Source organism: Myotis nattereri (genome assembly GCF_964212035.1).
Source record: "Myotis nattereri genome assembly, chromosome: 20".
Classification (NCBI taxonomy): Eukaryota; Metazoa; Chordata; class Mammalia; order Chiroptera; family Vespertilionidae; genus Myotis; species Myotis nattereri.
Window position 1 is genome coordinate 14130488 of NC_138096.1, and position 16620 is coordinate 14147107.

Genomic DNA, 16620 nt, shown 5'->3' on the forward strand with positions numbered 1-16620 from the left:
ACCATCCTGCATATCAGATATTTACATGACGATTCATAACAGTAGCAACACTACAGTTACGAAGTAGCAACGAAAATAACTTTATGGTTGGGTCACAACATGAGGAACTGTATTTAAAGGGCCAGAAGGTTGAGAAACACTGTGCTAGAGACTCACCTCTGAAACTTAAAAACAAAAAAAAAAACAAAAAAACCCCACCATTTCCAAGATCCCACTACCAGATTCTGCCTGGCTGAGCTGGCATTGAGGCCAGGCCTGTGTGTGTATAATCTCCCCATGGGACTCTGCTCTGCTGGGCTTGGGGACCACCGCCCCCGACCTCAGAACCAGAACACGCACAGGAGGTAGCAGGAAGCAGGCTTCTCTTTACATTATTAAACAGACAAACCAGCTCTACCCACCTCACTCACTGTTTCTCACACACACACACACCCCAGCCCTAAGAAGCAGAGCCTCCCACACATGGCAGCGATGGCAGCCGCCACCTGCAAGGACATGGTGACCTAAAGGAGAAGAGCCCGGCCTCTGGGAACAGGGGCTGCGTTCACCCTGGTGTGGCCACTTCCTAGGCCTGGAGCCTCAGTCAAGTGATTTTCTCTCTGAGTCTACGTTTCCTCAATGGAACTCCCAGTCGATTACTTACCCCGAAAAGCTCTTAGGAACTGGAGACAACTGGGTAAAATTCCAAGCACTGCCGTGGGTGAGGTGGGAGCTCCATAGGGACACCCTCAGCTCTCAGGAGCACGTGGTACCTGCCCACCCGACGTGTCCACGCGCTGGGCTCCGGTAAGCGGATGGCAGGGGCTGCGCGGTAGCATCCAGTCCTCCCATTCCCCCTCGCCCCCCATGGAAGCGGCCACATGAGGAATCGATTTCAATCCCGAGTCCGCAAGGGGCCTGATGGGCCTGGTCCAATCAGCCAGCACCTGCCCCCTCGCGTGAACTAGCCCGTCAGAGAGGCTGAGGGTGGAGGGGAGGCTGGGCAGGTGCCCTGATGAGCCGGTCAGAGGAACCCGAAGAGTTCCGTTGGAGCTGGAGGGGAGGGAGCACTTCTCCTCCCACTGTGGGCACGGCAGCGGGAGAGAGGACACCCGGCCGCCCTCTGGCCACCAAGAGCCTTTACCAACCTCCCGTGCGAGGCTGCCCTTCCCCCGTGTTTTGGACATCTGTGCGCCCATGCATTTCATTCCCTTTATTGTCCTGTTTGAACTGGGTGAGGTTGGTTTTCTATTACCGAGACTGACGCCTCCCAACTTAAGTAGAATCACCTGCGGGGAGTGTGAGCCATGACCACTCAGAGCATTCCTGACTTCCCGATCCCAGGACTTCTTAGGCGAGTTACATAATTAGCGCCCATCTTAGAACCCACAGCATTAGGGAGACGGGTTTCTTCACCCTGGAATGCCTGCCCCTCCCCGTCCCCCTCATCAGCTCCCAGGACCTCCTTAAATGCTACCCCTGCTCCAAGGCCTTCCAGAGGAACCAGCGTGTCCGTCTCCTGCCCCCACAGGCACCTTACGGCCCCTCTTGTACCCCTAACCTCACTGCATTCCCCCTGCCTGTCTCCCCCTAACAGGGCTGTGAGCGCCTTGAGGCACCTTCTCTATGCCGAGGCATCATTTGCTTACAGGCAAACTGTGCAGCAAGTAGCACAAAGCCAGCTTACTGTGCATACCCAGCGCCTAACAGGGGCCAGACATGCCCCACACGTGCAGGAAACTCCCACTGACCCCTCAGATGCCGATGACGGCCAGGTGGATGCGCAGGAGGAAAACAGCATGTGATGGGGACGGGTTTCCGTTGGGGAAGCTGAGAGGGTTCTGGGGCTGGATGGTGGCGGTGGCTGCACAGCAATGTATGTGCAAGTACTTACTGCCACAGGGCTGGACGCTTCACGTGGTGAAAATGGGAAATTCCAGGTCCTGTATCTTTTACCACAACAAGAAAAACAGACATTACATTCAGGATCTGATAGCCCATCCAGAGGCTCAAGATGCAAAACCCACGTATTGATTGCATCACGTTGGATACTTAGACACTAGCTTAGCTCTCGGCCATGGAAAGGAGTCCAGGAGACCGTGTCCATTCTGTTTGTCTGTCCTTGTCTTCTCCCGGCTGCTCTTGTCATTACATAAATAAAGATATTAGAGTTGTTTTCTTCGCATTTTACTTCCCAAGTTATGTAAGCAGCAATTTTAAAGTGGCCGCTGCTGGCCAATCCTAAGCCAAGGAAACCTGCCCCCCATACGGTGCTTCTTGGCCTAAACCTCAGACGGCTCTGTGAGGTCATTCCCGACACCTCTCAGATGGCTCTGCATGCTCAGAGGTCAGAGACGGGCCCCACAGATGGAAAGCGGTGGAGTTGGGGAGAGGGGCTGGGACTGAGGGGAAAGGGGCAGCAGAGCGAACGGGCGCCTGGCAGGCGGGTTCTCCCTCCAGTGCTGGGTGATGCCTGGCTGACCCGAGGGATGCGGAAGCTCAGCTCTCTCCTGCCCTCGTCCTCCGGGGCAGGCCCTTTGTCATGGTCATCGAGAGGCCAGGGGCTCACGGCCACGGCTTGAGCTCCTTCCTCACCACGACGGCCATCTTCCCGTTTGGAGTTATATTTCCATGACGCATTTCTGGCCGCGTTTCAGAAACAGGAAAGACCCTAGTCCTACAATGAGGTTTTATGCTCTTAAATAAGAACACATGTTGTTTAATGCACCGACCGCTTCCCTTTATCCGTGAGCAGATCGCCACGCTAGGCCACGAGGAGCGAGAGAGAAGAAAGATGCAGAAATATTTTCCATCATCACCCGAGGATTTTTTATGTTGTTTTGTAGAGAGAGAAAGAGAGAAAGAAACATCGATGTGAGAGGGAAACATCAATTGGTTTGCCTCCTGTACTCGCTCTGACCAGGAATCGAACCCGAAACCTTTTGGTGTATGGGACGATGCCCAACCACTGAACCATACTGGCCAGGGCCAGAATATTTTTATAAAGAAAAAGGTATGGTAAAAAGGACACGGATAAAACCTAACCTTCATAAAAATTAAGTTCTTTTAAAGTACAAATGAATAAAACAAACACAGCACTGACCTGGACATTGCTAAGGCTCACTTACTTAACAGACTATCGTGCCTGCTGCGTAATCCAACGGCTCAGAGGCGGCCTGGTCCACCCCAGGCAACCTGAGCAGCTGTGATCACCACAAAGGAGTAAAAACAGGTCCAAGCTCTGGACCCACCATCTAGTCATCTACTGTCTGGATGACTTCAGCCCCTAGAACAAGCATTTCACACAAACCTGTTTATGCACCTGGAAAGTGGAGAGAACACCCCGGCTGGCCTGGCTCAGTGGTTGAGCATCGACCTATGTACCAGGAGGCCACGGTTCAATTCCTGGTCAGGACACATGCCCGGGTTGTGGGCCCCACCCCCAGTGTGGGGCGTGCAGGAGGCAGCTAATCAATGATTCTCTCTCATCATTAATATTTCTATCTCCCTCTCCCTTCCTCTCTAAAATCAAGAAAAAAATATCTTTTTTTTAAGTGGAGAGAAAAGTAACAGCCTCCTGGCTGTGCTGAGGATGAAACAGATCATTTATGCCAATACGAGTGGTAAATATTTGCAGAGTATACAAGCGTGAACTGAGGGGCCGGGTGATATTTTGAGACATTAATTGGTATTCTCTTCTTGGCATTGCCTTCTCCCTCCCATGGAGTAGACTCTACTCAGTGCTTCTCGGGGAGGGGAGCAGTGGGGAAGTCGGGGAGGCCTGGGGCCCTGAAGGAGCAGGGCCTGCGCCCCGATTCCTGATGCCATGGCCACCTGGCAGGACAGCTTCCCAGGGGAGGAGCTGGGCAGACGGAGCACGCACAGCGTCACAGGAGGCTCCTGAGTCCTGAGCGCGGAGGGAGCATCAGAGCCGGGAGCCTGGGAGGGCTGGCGGAGACCCCAAGCCCCACCCTGCCGGCCCGGAGCTGACCTCAGCACCTCCAGGGGGGGATTAAGTTTCCGCCACACGGGTGGAAAGGGGAACCAGAGCCAGGAACTGAGCAGCTTTATGGAATCCATTCGAAGTGTTATTTCTCGCACACTGTAGCTTTTGGACTGAGATTTATACCTATTACAATGCCTAACTCTCCAACACCTAATATTTTCCTGGCAGTTAACAATGCTTAATGCAGTGCCTGTTAATAAATTTTCCTGGTTTACTTTACAAATATACCCACATAAGCCATCTCTCCTGACCGAAAGGAACACACACGTGCACCGTGGGGCTCTAACAGAAGGGCCACTGGCAGGATCTGAATTCCAGAGCGGTTTCCCGCAGGCTGCTGGGCGCAGAGGATGCCGGGGAAGACCCGTTGGCTGATGGATGACCAAGTCTTCAGAGCAGCTCCCAACGCCCCCACATCCTCACCATCATGGCCCACCCCTGCCAACCGGTTGGCTGGGATCAGGGGTGGAGTATGTTGTGATGAATGGACCTTTTCTCCCTGCTCTGCTAACAGGTTTGCAGGGAACAGAATCTCACGATATGGGCACCACTTTCAACACTTGAGAATGGAACAAACAGATGGGACAGGGCCTTGTCTACCTAGGGCTAGGCACACAGTAGGAACGTAATGCATATCTGACATATGTTGACAGTCAGAAGACACAAGCCCTCGACCAGCAAGTATGAATACTCAGTAGGGCAGCTTCCAGAAATGCAGCCCAGCCCAGGATTCCAGAGCCCAGCCCCGTCAATGACAGCATGCAGAGCGAGGGCTGGTGGCCTTCCAGGGTCCCCGTCCCAACTGGGGACACCTCCAGAGACACACAAAGCTCAAAGCCGGGGGGAGGCGGGCCGTGTGGAGAGGAAAGAGCCACTCATCAGCCCTGCGTTTGGCCTTCCTCCCACTCCCCCCTGTTGCTTCGCAAGATGCCTCTGTCTTCGGATGAAGGAGTCTGTCCCGGATTCTGAAGCCCTGACGTGACCGACATTCCAGCACAGCTCTGATTTATGAGTGGGCCGAGACGACAGCCGCGTCTGTTCTGGGGGCTGTGCACGCGGGCTGTTTTTCCACGCGTGCGTCACCGCCAGCAATGGCTCTCTGAGGGCTGCTGAGCTCGGCTCAGGGCATGGGCTTAAATCAAAGAAATGACACACTGGCCTACAGGAGAAAACATGGAATGAATCTGCTTAACAATGCCAAATATGGAGAAACAAAAGGAACAAAAGGAGGAAGAAAGACTGGGCTGTTAAAAGACATCACGGAGCAACTGAGTCACCACATATTGAAGGCAACTGGGGCTATGCCTTGGGTGTGGGTCCCTGGAGAGCTGATTTCATTGTGAGATCAGGGATGTCAGCATCCTTCTTTTATATATACATGTAAAAACTTTTTATTGATTTCAGAGAGGAACAGAGGGGGAGAGGGAGAAACGTCAATGATGAGAATCATTGATCAGCTACCTCCTGCACGCCCCAACCTGGGGATGGAGCCCGAAACCCGGGCATGTGCCCTGACCGGGAATTGAACCATGACCTTCTGGTTCATAGGTCAATGCTCAACCACTGAGCCACACCGGCCATGCAGCATCTTTCTTTCACTGGAATCTATTGAGCTTCTCCTCTGGGCATACTATGCTGTGACCCCCAGAAGACCCCCTGTCTCTTCAGGAAGCTTTTGCTGGACAGTAACATCCAACATGTCTGGTTAGCACTGCGCTTCCCTCCCACGTGGTCTCAGGTAACCTGAGCTGTGAATCAGCAGTGACAGGGATCGCTTTCCCTGACAAAGCTGTGACATGGCCGGCCAGGCGTGCTGCGTGAGGGCCTCTGTCCAGGGTGCTCAGCTATGGGGGTGGCGCCGCAGGAACAGGGCTGCGACCCCCAGTCATGACTCCCAGCCCTCCCCAGCCCTCCCCAGCCCTCAGATCACCCAGCAGCACCAGGGAGACGAGGCCCCATTCCAGGCAGCTGGGAGTATGTGAGGACAGAGGAGGGAGCACAAGGTAAGGGTGGGGATGGAGGCCTTGCAAGTGAGGGAGGGACCAGAACCGCAGGGAGCAGCACCCGCCACTCTCAGCTGCCTCTCCCAGCCCTAGATTGGCCTGCAGGAGAACGGCTTTCTCTGGCAGGCGCTCCGACTGGGGGTCACGCGTAGGCGCTACTGCAATGCCCAGACAACCCAACCTCTCTCTGATCCCGGCGGAGAGGTGTGACAATAACACTGTGTGCAGACAAGGAAATCCAGAGCGTGGCGTTCCTCCAGGGAAAACGCTGTGCTGGGCCCGGGCCAGGGCTGCCAACACCTGTGAGCCAGTGAATTCCAGGATGTGCAGTCACCGGCTGGCTCCTCAGGCTCGGCGCCCTGCGCCTCATCCACGGAGAGGTGAGGACCAGGGGCACCTTCCCGCCAACAGCCTGCTCAGGCCACAGCCCACCCCTCTCCCAGTTGCCTTGGGGGGGGGGGCAGGGCACGGGGATCATTCATCTTCCGTAAAAACTACCGTGACACTTCATTCTCTGGGCTCCCAGGGTTTTGAAACCTGATAGCTCCTATCAAAACATGGTTATGGTTGAACAAATGATTCTAAGTCAGTGACCTAGCTCATGTTCGACATAGGTTCATGTCTTCAAGTTTTATTATAAATGTTTCATTTTATTTAATACCTACTAGTATATTACATACAGATATAGAAATATATACAGTATGTGACAACCACAATAAGATACCGCATTGTACCCATTAGGATAGCTGTTATCAAAAAACTGAAAAACAGCAATAGTTGGTGAGAATGTGGAGAAACGAGGATCCTTACACTAGCACGTTGCTGGTGGGAGCGGAAAATAGTGTAACTGCCGTAGGAAACAGTTTGGTGGTTCCTCAAATAACTAAGCATAGAATTACCATCGGAACCAACAAGTCCACTTCTTGGTGTATATCTAAAAAAATTAAAATCGGACCTAAAATAGTTACTCATGCAAATAGGTATTTGGTACAAATAGATCCTTGGTCCAGCATTCACAGCAGCAGTATTCACAGCAGCCAAGAGGTGGAAACAACCCACAGGCGTCCATGGAAACACAAATGCAACACACGCGCACAATGGACTATTATTCAGCCATAAAAAGAAATGGAGTTTGGATACATGCTACAACATGGATGAACCTTGAGGACATTATGCTAAGTGAAGAAGCCAGACACAAAAGAACAAATACTCTTATGATTCCACTTGATGATAGAGATACTTAGAGTAGATAAATTACTGAGACAGAAAGTGCATGGGAGGTGACCAGGGGCTGGAGGATGGGAGGATGGGGAGTGGAGCCTTGCTGCTTAATGGGGGTGGGGGGTGGGGGGTGGGGGTCCTATTGGGGAAAGGAAATGTTTAGGGAGTGAGTGGTGGTGATGGCTGCACAGCATTATGAATGTAACTAATGCCACTACCCCGTACATTCAAAAATAGTTAAGATGGTAAATTTTGTATTATTTATAGTTTACCACAATAAAAACAAGCAACCAAACATAAAACCAAAAGGAAAGGGAGAAAACATAAAAAATTTAAAAATAATGATATAAAGAGCATACTTAAGAAATCTGAAAAAGAGACTGTGATAATGTCACACTCTGTTGTCTGCAGGCCGAAGGGTCCCGGGTTCGATTCCGGTCAAGGGCATAAGTACCTCAGTTGCAGGCTCCTCCCCAGCTTGGGCCCTGGTCAGGGCTTGTGCAGAAGGCAACCAATCAATATGTTTCTCTCTCACATTGATTTTTCTCTGTCTTTCCTTCTTTCTTCCACTCTCTCTAAAAATCGATGGAAAAATAGCCTCAGATGAGGATTTTAAAAAAAAAATTAAATAAGGTTTATTTCTAAAAGTAGAGAAACACAGGATAATGATAATAGTCACAGCAGGGCTGCATTAACTACAGGCACATGGCACTGATCTGTACCAGGAGCTGTTCTCAGGGCTGCACACATATTAACTCATGCTCTTCAGTCACCCTTTGATGTAGGTTCTATTATTATCCCATTTTTAAAGTTAATGAGTCTGAGACACCTAGAGGTTAAACAACTTGCCCAAGGTCACACAGCTAATAGGAGGCAGAGCCTGGATTTAAGCTCAGGAAGTCTGCACCAATAATCTATATTTTTAACAACTAAGTCACTTGCTGGTATAAAAGACATATGGGTGAGTTTTTTAAAAAAGGGAGCTTAAGGGTAGGGAAGTATAAAGAATTATAGGCTAACGAAAGTAAAAGACAGATAATGGCTAATGAGATCAACACAGTCCTCTCCTTTCAGAATCAAACATTACGGAGGATGCCCTGGTCTCTTGCCCCCCTGCCCCCCCGCCCAATTCCCTCCAGGGAGACCAGCAACCATAAAGCGGAAAGAGCGCTGGACCTGAGGCCATGAAGTCAGGTTTTCAATCCTGCTCTCTCATGGATTGTACTCCCTTATTCATTTACCCAGTATTTACTGACTCTCTGCCCGGCCCAGGCAATGGGCTGGCTGGTCCATGGAACTGTTCTGCATCTGCTATCGCATGGAAATCATATGCTGGGCTGTGCCTGGCTCCCACCTACACTGGGTGACAGTTGACTGAAGACACCGTCTCTTGCTTCATTCCTCGGAATAAAGGTTCTTGATAGCGATCAGATACCTGCATCTCGGTGCTTGTTTTTCCAGGGAAGGCCCGGAGCCTGCCAGGCTGTGGGCAGATGTGCACAGACAGCTCCCCGGTTTCTCCTGCCCCTCCTTGTTTCCTACCCTCAGGCCAGACAGACGGTGACACGGGGTGGGACATGGGGATCAGTTCTTGCCCATTCTTCCCAGAAGAGGTGGGAAGAACAGGAGGGAGAAGAAAAGGAACCAGGATGTGAAGATGGAGATGAGATGTGACTTCTTTCCCTTCCCTCCCTGGGGGGCAGGAGGGCTGTGGTCTGTAGGGGCTTCTATTTCTCCCTAGGAGTAGCGAGTTAATTAAATGTTTGGTCACAGAGAGCAGGCCAATGCTTATGTTGGCCCGAGATCGATGTTCTAAACATCCACATGGCCCTTGGCAGGAAAAGCTTCCCCACTCCTGCTCTAGAATGTCCCATAGCACCAACCCCACTTCAGGACTAAAGATGACGGGAAACGTCTCCAAACCTGGGTCCAAAGGCCTCCTCCCTGTGCCCCTCCCGTGGCCACCACACACACACATTTGAGTGACAGTCCTTTAGTCTGCGGCACAAACAAAGCAGTTATTACGGAGTTTCATTTCTAGAGTATTCACTGATCGAGAAAACAAAGCCTGCACGTCTTACGCTGATCACTGGTTATCTCTGGGTCCGTCCTGCCTAGTGAGCTGGGAGATTCCAGAAGGCAGAGAACATATCTGATATAACAGTATCAGTGAATGCTCGTTCATTTCCTACTTGGTTAATTTCTTAGAATGTTGGAAAACAGAAAGATTACATTCCTTTGAGAAAATATCCTACAGAGCGAATGTCTAGATAACTTCAATAGAGACTAGCTTATGTCACCTGTGTGAGCCTTTACTCGGGAGTCCTGTGTAACAACGTGATGGCACCCCTTCACCCCATCTTGGGGACGGGCCACCGTCCTGCACCTTTGACAGAGGGAGCAAGGCTGATGCAAAGGCACTCCTGAGCGTGTGTACACCAGACGGAACCCTGTTCAGGACCATATCTGGCCAGGTCAAGGCAGCGCCTCGCAGCCCGTTGCCCTGACCTCACCGGAAAGTGGCGGTATGATGGAAGGACACCTGACAGCGAGGAAGTTTCACTTCGATAGACGATGACTTGCACCAAAGAGAAAGACCTGCCAGGGGAGGCCTAATGTGCCTGCCCCCCACGAGTCTGATTCCCATGAGCCCTTCCTCCTCGAGCCGACCCATCGCCAACCGGTCTTGAAAGTTCATACTTGCTCTAGGACTCCGAAGGGACCGTGCCTACCTCCTTCTAGAAACCAAAGGCTATGAGGAGCTATGTTTTGAAGCTGGGGACTTCTTACATTAGCCCCTCTTGTCAAAATCCGAGAAACATGCCTGGTTGGAAGCGTGGCTGGAAGAGGGAAGAACATGTAATAACGCCACAAAGCACCGGCAGCCACGTTCTGGGAAGACTGAAAGCATTCTACATGTTTTCATGAAGAGCAGCAGGTGAGCCACCGAGACCAAGCCCGCAGCTGGTCCCACTGCCGGCTCAGACACAAACATCTCTGCTTACCACGCACGTGGTCAGAGTGTGGCACACCCATCAAAGAGAAAAGATGCGAGAAGAGTCAGGGAGAGAAGAGTGGCGTTACAGGAAGGGGGGCTGGTGGGCAGGCCTCCGTCAGAGATATGCTACAACAGGGAAAAGAAATACCAAATGGGGATGGGCAGACACACAGAACGGGTCCAGACCAGAAATGTGAAAACGTTCCGTTATACCCTGGGCTCTAATACACACTTCCTTAGGCCCTGGGGTATCCCAACAAAACGCAAAATTCTTATCTGCTTCCCAAGCCTATGGCGGGGCATCAGACCCATACATGCTACCACAGCGCCACCTAGTGGAGTGGTGGGCTCTGTAGTGGCCTACCCAGTACTGTCCACGGCTAAGTCCATATTAAAACTATCCCAGGCAAAAAATACAGGGGACAAAATATATTAGTAAGAAATATGTCCAATGTACGCTCACAGATTTTTACTTCCTATGGGTTATCTCCTCTCAAAACAAGCAGAGCAGGAGAAACTAAGATGGCGGCATAGATAAACACCGGGAAATAGTCGCCCCACATAACAATTGAAAATTAGCCCAAAGGACGGAGCAAACATCGTCCAAAACAACAGGAAGGCTGGCTGAGTGTAATTTCTACAACTAGAAGAAAAGAAAAGCACGCTGAGAGCCAGAGGAGCTGCGGAGGCTGAGTGCAGAGGTACGCAGCGGCTCGCGCGCGCGGAAAGGGGGTGGCACCTGAGGACGCGGCTGTCTTTTTGAATCACAAGCTCCCGACTGCTCTGATCTCCGGTTCTGGGAAGTCTCTGGGGACCCAGGACTCATACGGGCAGAGGCTGCTCTCTCAGGCGGCAGCGGGCGAACTTGGGGGCGGATTTTCCTCGGAGGTGCTTGCAGCCATTGCCGGGACACTGAGACGCGCGACTCCGGCGCGGAGAATCAGCCATTGCTTCTTTCCCCGCCCTTTTGCCTCCCTGAGACCCCGCCCCACCCAGGCTGCGGCAGAGGCTTTTGCATGTGAATGCCCCAGAACTTTGCAACCTGATAATTACCTAACTGCAGCCGGGCCAGCCAGACCCGGAACTTCCAAGAGAAGGCCCAAGGCCCCGCAGCGGCTTGCATTGCTTCACAGCTGAGCCTCTTCGAAGTTCCTGCTGTGTGGCCTCAGGCAGGGGCTGAATTAGCACCTCCTTAGATCCAGGAGCCACTGTACCCAGTGGTCAGAGGGGGTCCATTCTCCCACTTCAGACACAGCTGCTTCCCACAGCCAATTGGCCTGGAGGTCAATTCCTCCCAGTGATCCTACAACAAGCCAGGCACCAAGAGTGCACCAAGAGTGTCCACCCCAGGTAACTGGGGAGGCTGAGCCACTGGGCCCTACAGGACACCTGGCGCGCAGGCCACTCTATCAACACAGGGAAGCAGCCAAAATGCGGAGACAAAGAAACAGGTCACAATTGGCAGAAACGGAGGAGGCCAGACGACTGGATATAGAGTTCAAGGCCACGTTTATAAGGTTTGTCAAGAATTTTATGGAAACCGCCGATAAATTTAATGAATCCCTCAAGGAGTATGGTGAGACCATGGAGGTCATGAAAAAGGACCAATTAGAAATTATGCATACACTGACTGAAATAAAGAATACTTTACAGAGCTCCAGCAGCAGACAAGAGGATCCCAAGAATCAAGTCAAAGATTTGAAATGCAAAGAAACAAAAAATACCCAACCGAAAAAGAAAAAAGAAAAGAGATTCAAAAAATATGAAGATAGTGTAAGGAACCTCTGGGACAACTTCAAGCGTACCAACATCAGAATTATAGGGGTACCAGAAGGAGAGAGAGGGCAAGATATTGAAAACCTTTTTGAAGAAATAATGACAGAAAACTTCCCCCACCTGGTGAAAGAAATGGACTTACAAGTCCAGGAAGCGCAGAGAACCCCAAACAAAAGGAATCCAAAGAGGACCACACCAAGACACATCATCATTAAAATGCCAAGAGCAAAAGATAAAGAGAGAATCTTAAAAGCAGCAAGAGAAAGACAGTCAGTTACCTACAAGGGAGTACCCATCCGACTGTCAGCTGATTTCTCAACAGAAACCATGCAGGCCAGAAGAGAGTGGCAAGAAATATTCAAAGAGATGAATAGCAAGAACCTGCAACCAAGATTACTTTATCCAGCAAAGCTATCATTCAGAATGGAAGGTCAGATAAAGAGCTTCACGGATAAGAAAAAGCTAAAGGAGTTCATCACCACCAAACCAGCATTATATGAAATGCTGAAAGGTATTCTTTAAGAAGAGGAAGAAGAAAAAGGAACTCTTACCATTTGCCACAGCATGGATGGAACTGGAGAGCGGATAAATACCACAAGATCTCACTTATTTGTGGAATATAATGAACAACATAAACTGATGAACAAGGACTGATCCAGAGACGGAGAGGCATTGATTGGACTGTCGGGCCTTGGAGGGAAGGTAGGGGAGGGTGGGGGCAAGGGGGAAAGATCAACCAAAGGACTTATATGCAAGCATATAGGCCTAACCAATGGACACGGACAACGGGGGGGTGAGGGGGTGAGCGGGGAGGGGGGGGGGTAGAGGGTACACATATGTAATATCTTAATCAATAAAAAATATTAAAAAAATAAAATAAAATAAAAAAAAAAAAACAAGCAGAGCAGAACTTTACACTCCACACCCTGAAAGATCTACCCCCTCCACTTTTTAAATCAGCTCAGCTATTAAAATGAAATGGTTTAATGAAAAAAACCACTGCCCTTTAAGAGATGTTCCTTTTCTAGAAATATAAAAGTAACTTTCTTATTTTCCTAATGCTATATATTTTAAGCACCTCTTAACATTATGTAGAAAGATGTCGTGAAACATTTATGTTTATTATAGTATCTATACTAAAAAAAAACGGTAACAGACATCTTCCAGACATCTTTCCGGACAAAGCCACGGTGGTGGGGGACAAGGCAGAGGCAGTTAGGGGCAATCAGGCCAGCAGGGGAGGGCAGTTAGGGGCTATTAGGCAGGCAGGTAGAGTGGTTAGGGGTGATCAGGCAGGCAGGCAGGTGAGCAGTTAGGAGCCAGTGGTCCTGGATTGCGAGAGGGATGTTGGCCTGCCGGTTTAGGCCCGATCCCTGTGGCAGTCAGACATCCCCCAAGGGGTCCCGGATTGGAGAGGGTGCAGGCCGGCCTGAGGGACACACACCCCAATGCACGAATTTTGTACACCGGGCCTCTAGTATAATATAAATATCACATGTATAGTCATTAAATACGAATGTACATTTTTGATGATTTTCTTTCTTCACGGTTTCCTCATGAAATTCCTGTAAGAACAGTTATGAGAGTATAAATTTCAGTGACTTGCTGTGAAACTAACTATACTGAAGAACTCAGGGCCCAGGACTGGGGCTCCAGCAACCTAGGGTATGAGCTCTGGGAGGCAACATGGGGTGGGGGCAGAAGCACTTGCTTTGGCTCAGATCTCCACTGAAATCCAGGTGCTACCACCTCCCGAGTGACCTGGAACTTACTGAATTTCTCTAGCCTGTGTCATTCCCACCGGTAAAAAGGGAACACTAATATTAACTAACTACACTGGATTATTGCGAGGTTTCAATAAAAGTAGGTATGCAGGCCTGACTAGTATGGCTCCATGGTTGAGTGTCAACCTATGAACCAGGAGGTCACAGTTCGATTCCGGTCAGGGCACATGCCTGGGTTGCGGGCTCAATCCCCAGTGGAAGGCGTGTAGGAGGCAGCCAATCAATGATTCTCTCTCATCATTGATGTTTCTCTCTCTCTCTCTCTCTCTCTCTCTCTCTCCCTCTCCCTCTCCCTCTCCCTCTCCCTCTCCCTCTCCCTCTCCCTCTCCCTTCTCTGAAATCATTATGTATATATATAAATATTAGTATATATATATTTTAAGTAGGGTATGCAAAATGGCCAGCACAGTGCTGACATTTAGGAAGTGCTGAGCATATAGTAACCCTTTCCCCAAAGAGATCGAGAAGAAAAAGAACAGTTCCCATTTCCAGTCGAGCCACCAGAGTAAGCCTCCTCATCTGTGATCTGTTTTCTAAAAATGCAAAGATGAGAGAGAAGTAGCCTCCCAAGATTCTGATACCCTCACCCCAGGTTCCAGCTGAAAGTCAACCAATCAGTGAGCCCGAGCGAGCGGATGGCGCTCCCCAGCCTGTACCTGGGAGAGGTCACAGCACACGCGACTTTCATTCCTGTCTTCCATAATCCTGTGGGCGAGGGGGCCGTAAAAGTGGTTCTGGTTTTCCTTATACTTCAAAGGAAGCAATTTAATGGCCATGAATTACAGTCCCTGATTACACTGTAACTATGAAACACAACTGTTCCAGTATGATTTCCAGCCTGGCTCCTCCACCAAAGGAACTTCAAGGAAAGAATTTAAACAAAATAACCTTTCCAGGCTTTCGTCCAGCTTCCTCGGCGGGAGGCGCTCCTTGCGAGCCCAAGGGTGCATGCGCACACGCAGGGTCACGTGGGGTTGGGGGCCTGGGCCAGGGTGCAGCGGAGTTGAGTCAGGGTGGGGGCAACACATAAAATGAGGACCAAGGAAATACTCTTCCCTGGGGAGACCCATGGGATGACAGAAGTTCCAGAAAAAGAAAAGGGAGGGGAGGGGGGATATAAAACATGTAAATGGAGGAAACACACAAATGTGGACTCTTCCTGTCTTTTACCATTTCCTAATTAGCCTGAGAGGGCAGGCCTGGAATTCCGTTGCCCTAGATCAGTGGTCGGCAAACTCATTAGTCAACAGAGCCAAATATCAACAGTACAACGATTGAAATTTCTTTTGAGAGCCACTTAAACTATATAGGTAGGTACATTGTTATTAACTTAATTAGGGTACGCCTAAGGCTTAGGAAGAGCCACACTCAAGGGGCCAAAGAGCTGCATGTGGCTCGCAAGCCACATGTGGCTCTTTGGCCCATTGAATGTGGCCACGAAGTTTCAATCGCACTGTACGTGAGCGCCTGCACGTGGTATTTTGTGGAAGAGCCACACTCAATGGGCCGCAGTTTGCCGACCACTGCCCTAGGTCAGTGGTTCTCAACCTTGGCTGCACATTAGAATCACTTAGGAATCTTTTTTAAATCCTGATTTCTGGGCCTCATCCTCTGGAAATTCTGTTTCTTTGTTACTAATGTTGTGGCCCCACCCCATAACAAAGAGACAGAATTTCTGGAGGATGAGGCCCAGAAATCAGGATTTTAAAAAGATTCCCAGGTGATCCTAACGTGCAGCCAAGGTTGAGAACCACTGGTCTAGGGGGAGAGATGGAAGAGTCAGGGGAAGAAAAGGGGGTAAGAAAAGAATGGAAGATGATAAGTCTGGGTATTTATCCAAAGTAACTGAGATCAGAATCTCGAAGAGATATTAGCACTCCTGTGTTCACCGTGGCAGTGCTCACAGTGGCCAAGGTGTGCAAACCATCTCCATGTCCAATGAAGGATGGAGGGGTTAAAAAATATGGTACAGCCCTAGCTGGTTTGGCTCAGTGGATAGAACATCAGCCTGCGGACTGAAGGGTCCCAGGTTCGATTCCAGTCAAGGGCACATGCCTGGGTTGTGGGCTTGATCCCCACAGTGGGGGTGTGCAGGAGGCAGACAATCAATGTTTCTCTCTCATCATTGATGTTTCTATCTCTCTCTCCCTCTCCCTTCCTCTCTGAAATCAATAAAGATATATTTTAAAAAATATATGGTATGTTCATACAGTGGAATATTATTTGGCCTTAGAAAAAGAAGGAAATCCTGCAATAGTGACAACATGTATGAACCTTGAGGACATGCTAAGTGAAACAAGCCAGTCACAGAAGGACAAGTCCTGTAAAGACCCCAGTTATATGAAATATCCTATATAATAAAAGCCTAATATGCTAAGTGTCTGACCATTCCTTTGACTGACCAGTCGCTATGACGCACACTGACCACCAGGGGGCAGATGCAATGATGGGTAGGTGAGCTTGCTGCTAGAGTCCGGCTGATCAGGACTGGGCGAGACAGGCCAGACACTCCCTGGAGCCCTCCCTTGCTCCCTCCCTGGCCAGCCAATCTCCTGAGGTCCCTCCTTGGCCTCTAAAATATATAATTAATTTCCTTTCAAAGTGCATGAACCCATGCACCAGGCCTCTAGTAAAGTCATAAAAGCAAAGGGTAGGATGGTGGAGTCAGGGGCTGGGCAAAGGGCACTTGCTGATCAACGGATACAGAATTTCAGTCGTGGAGGATGAATATGTTCTAGAGATCTGCTATGGATCAGTGGTCCAGAGATAACACTCTTGTATCGTGACTTAAAAATCTGTTCCTAGGTAAATCTTATGATAAGTGTTCTTAGCACAATAGCTTCTTTTTTAAAA

General features: G+C 49.9%; 1 protein-coding gene across 7 annotated transcripts in view; it reads right to left on the reverse strand.

The window, feature by feature from the left end:
- Window positions 1-16620, reverse strand: part of SMYD3 (SET and MYND domain containing 3) — a 522432-nt gene that overhangs the window by 134350 nt on the left and 371462 nt on the right. The window lies entirely within an intron of this gene.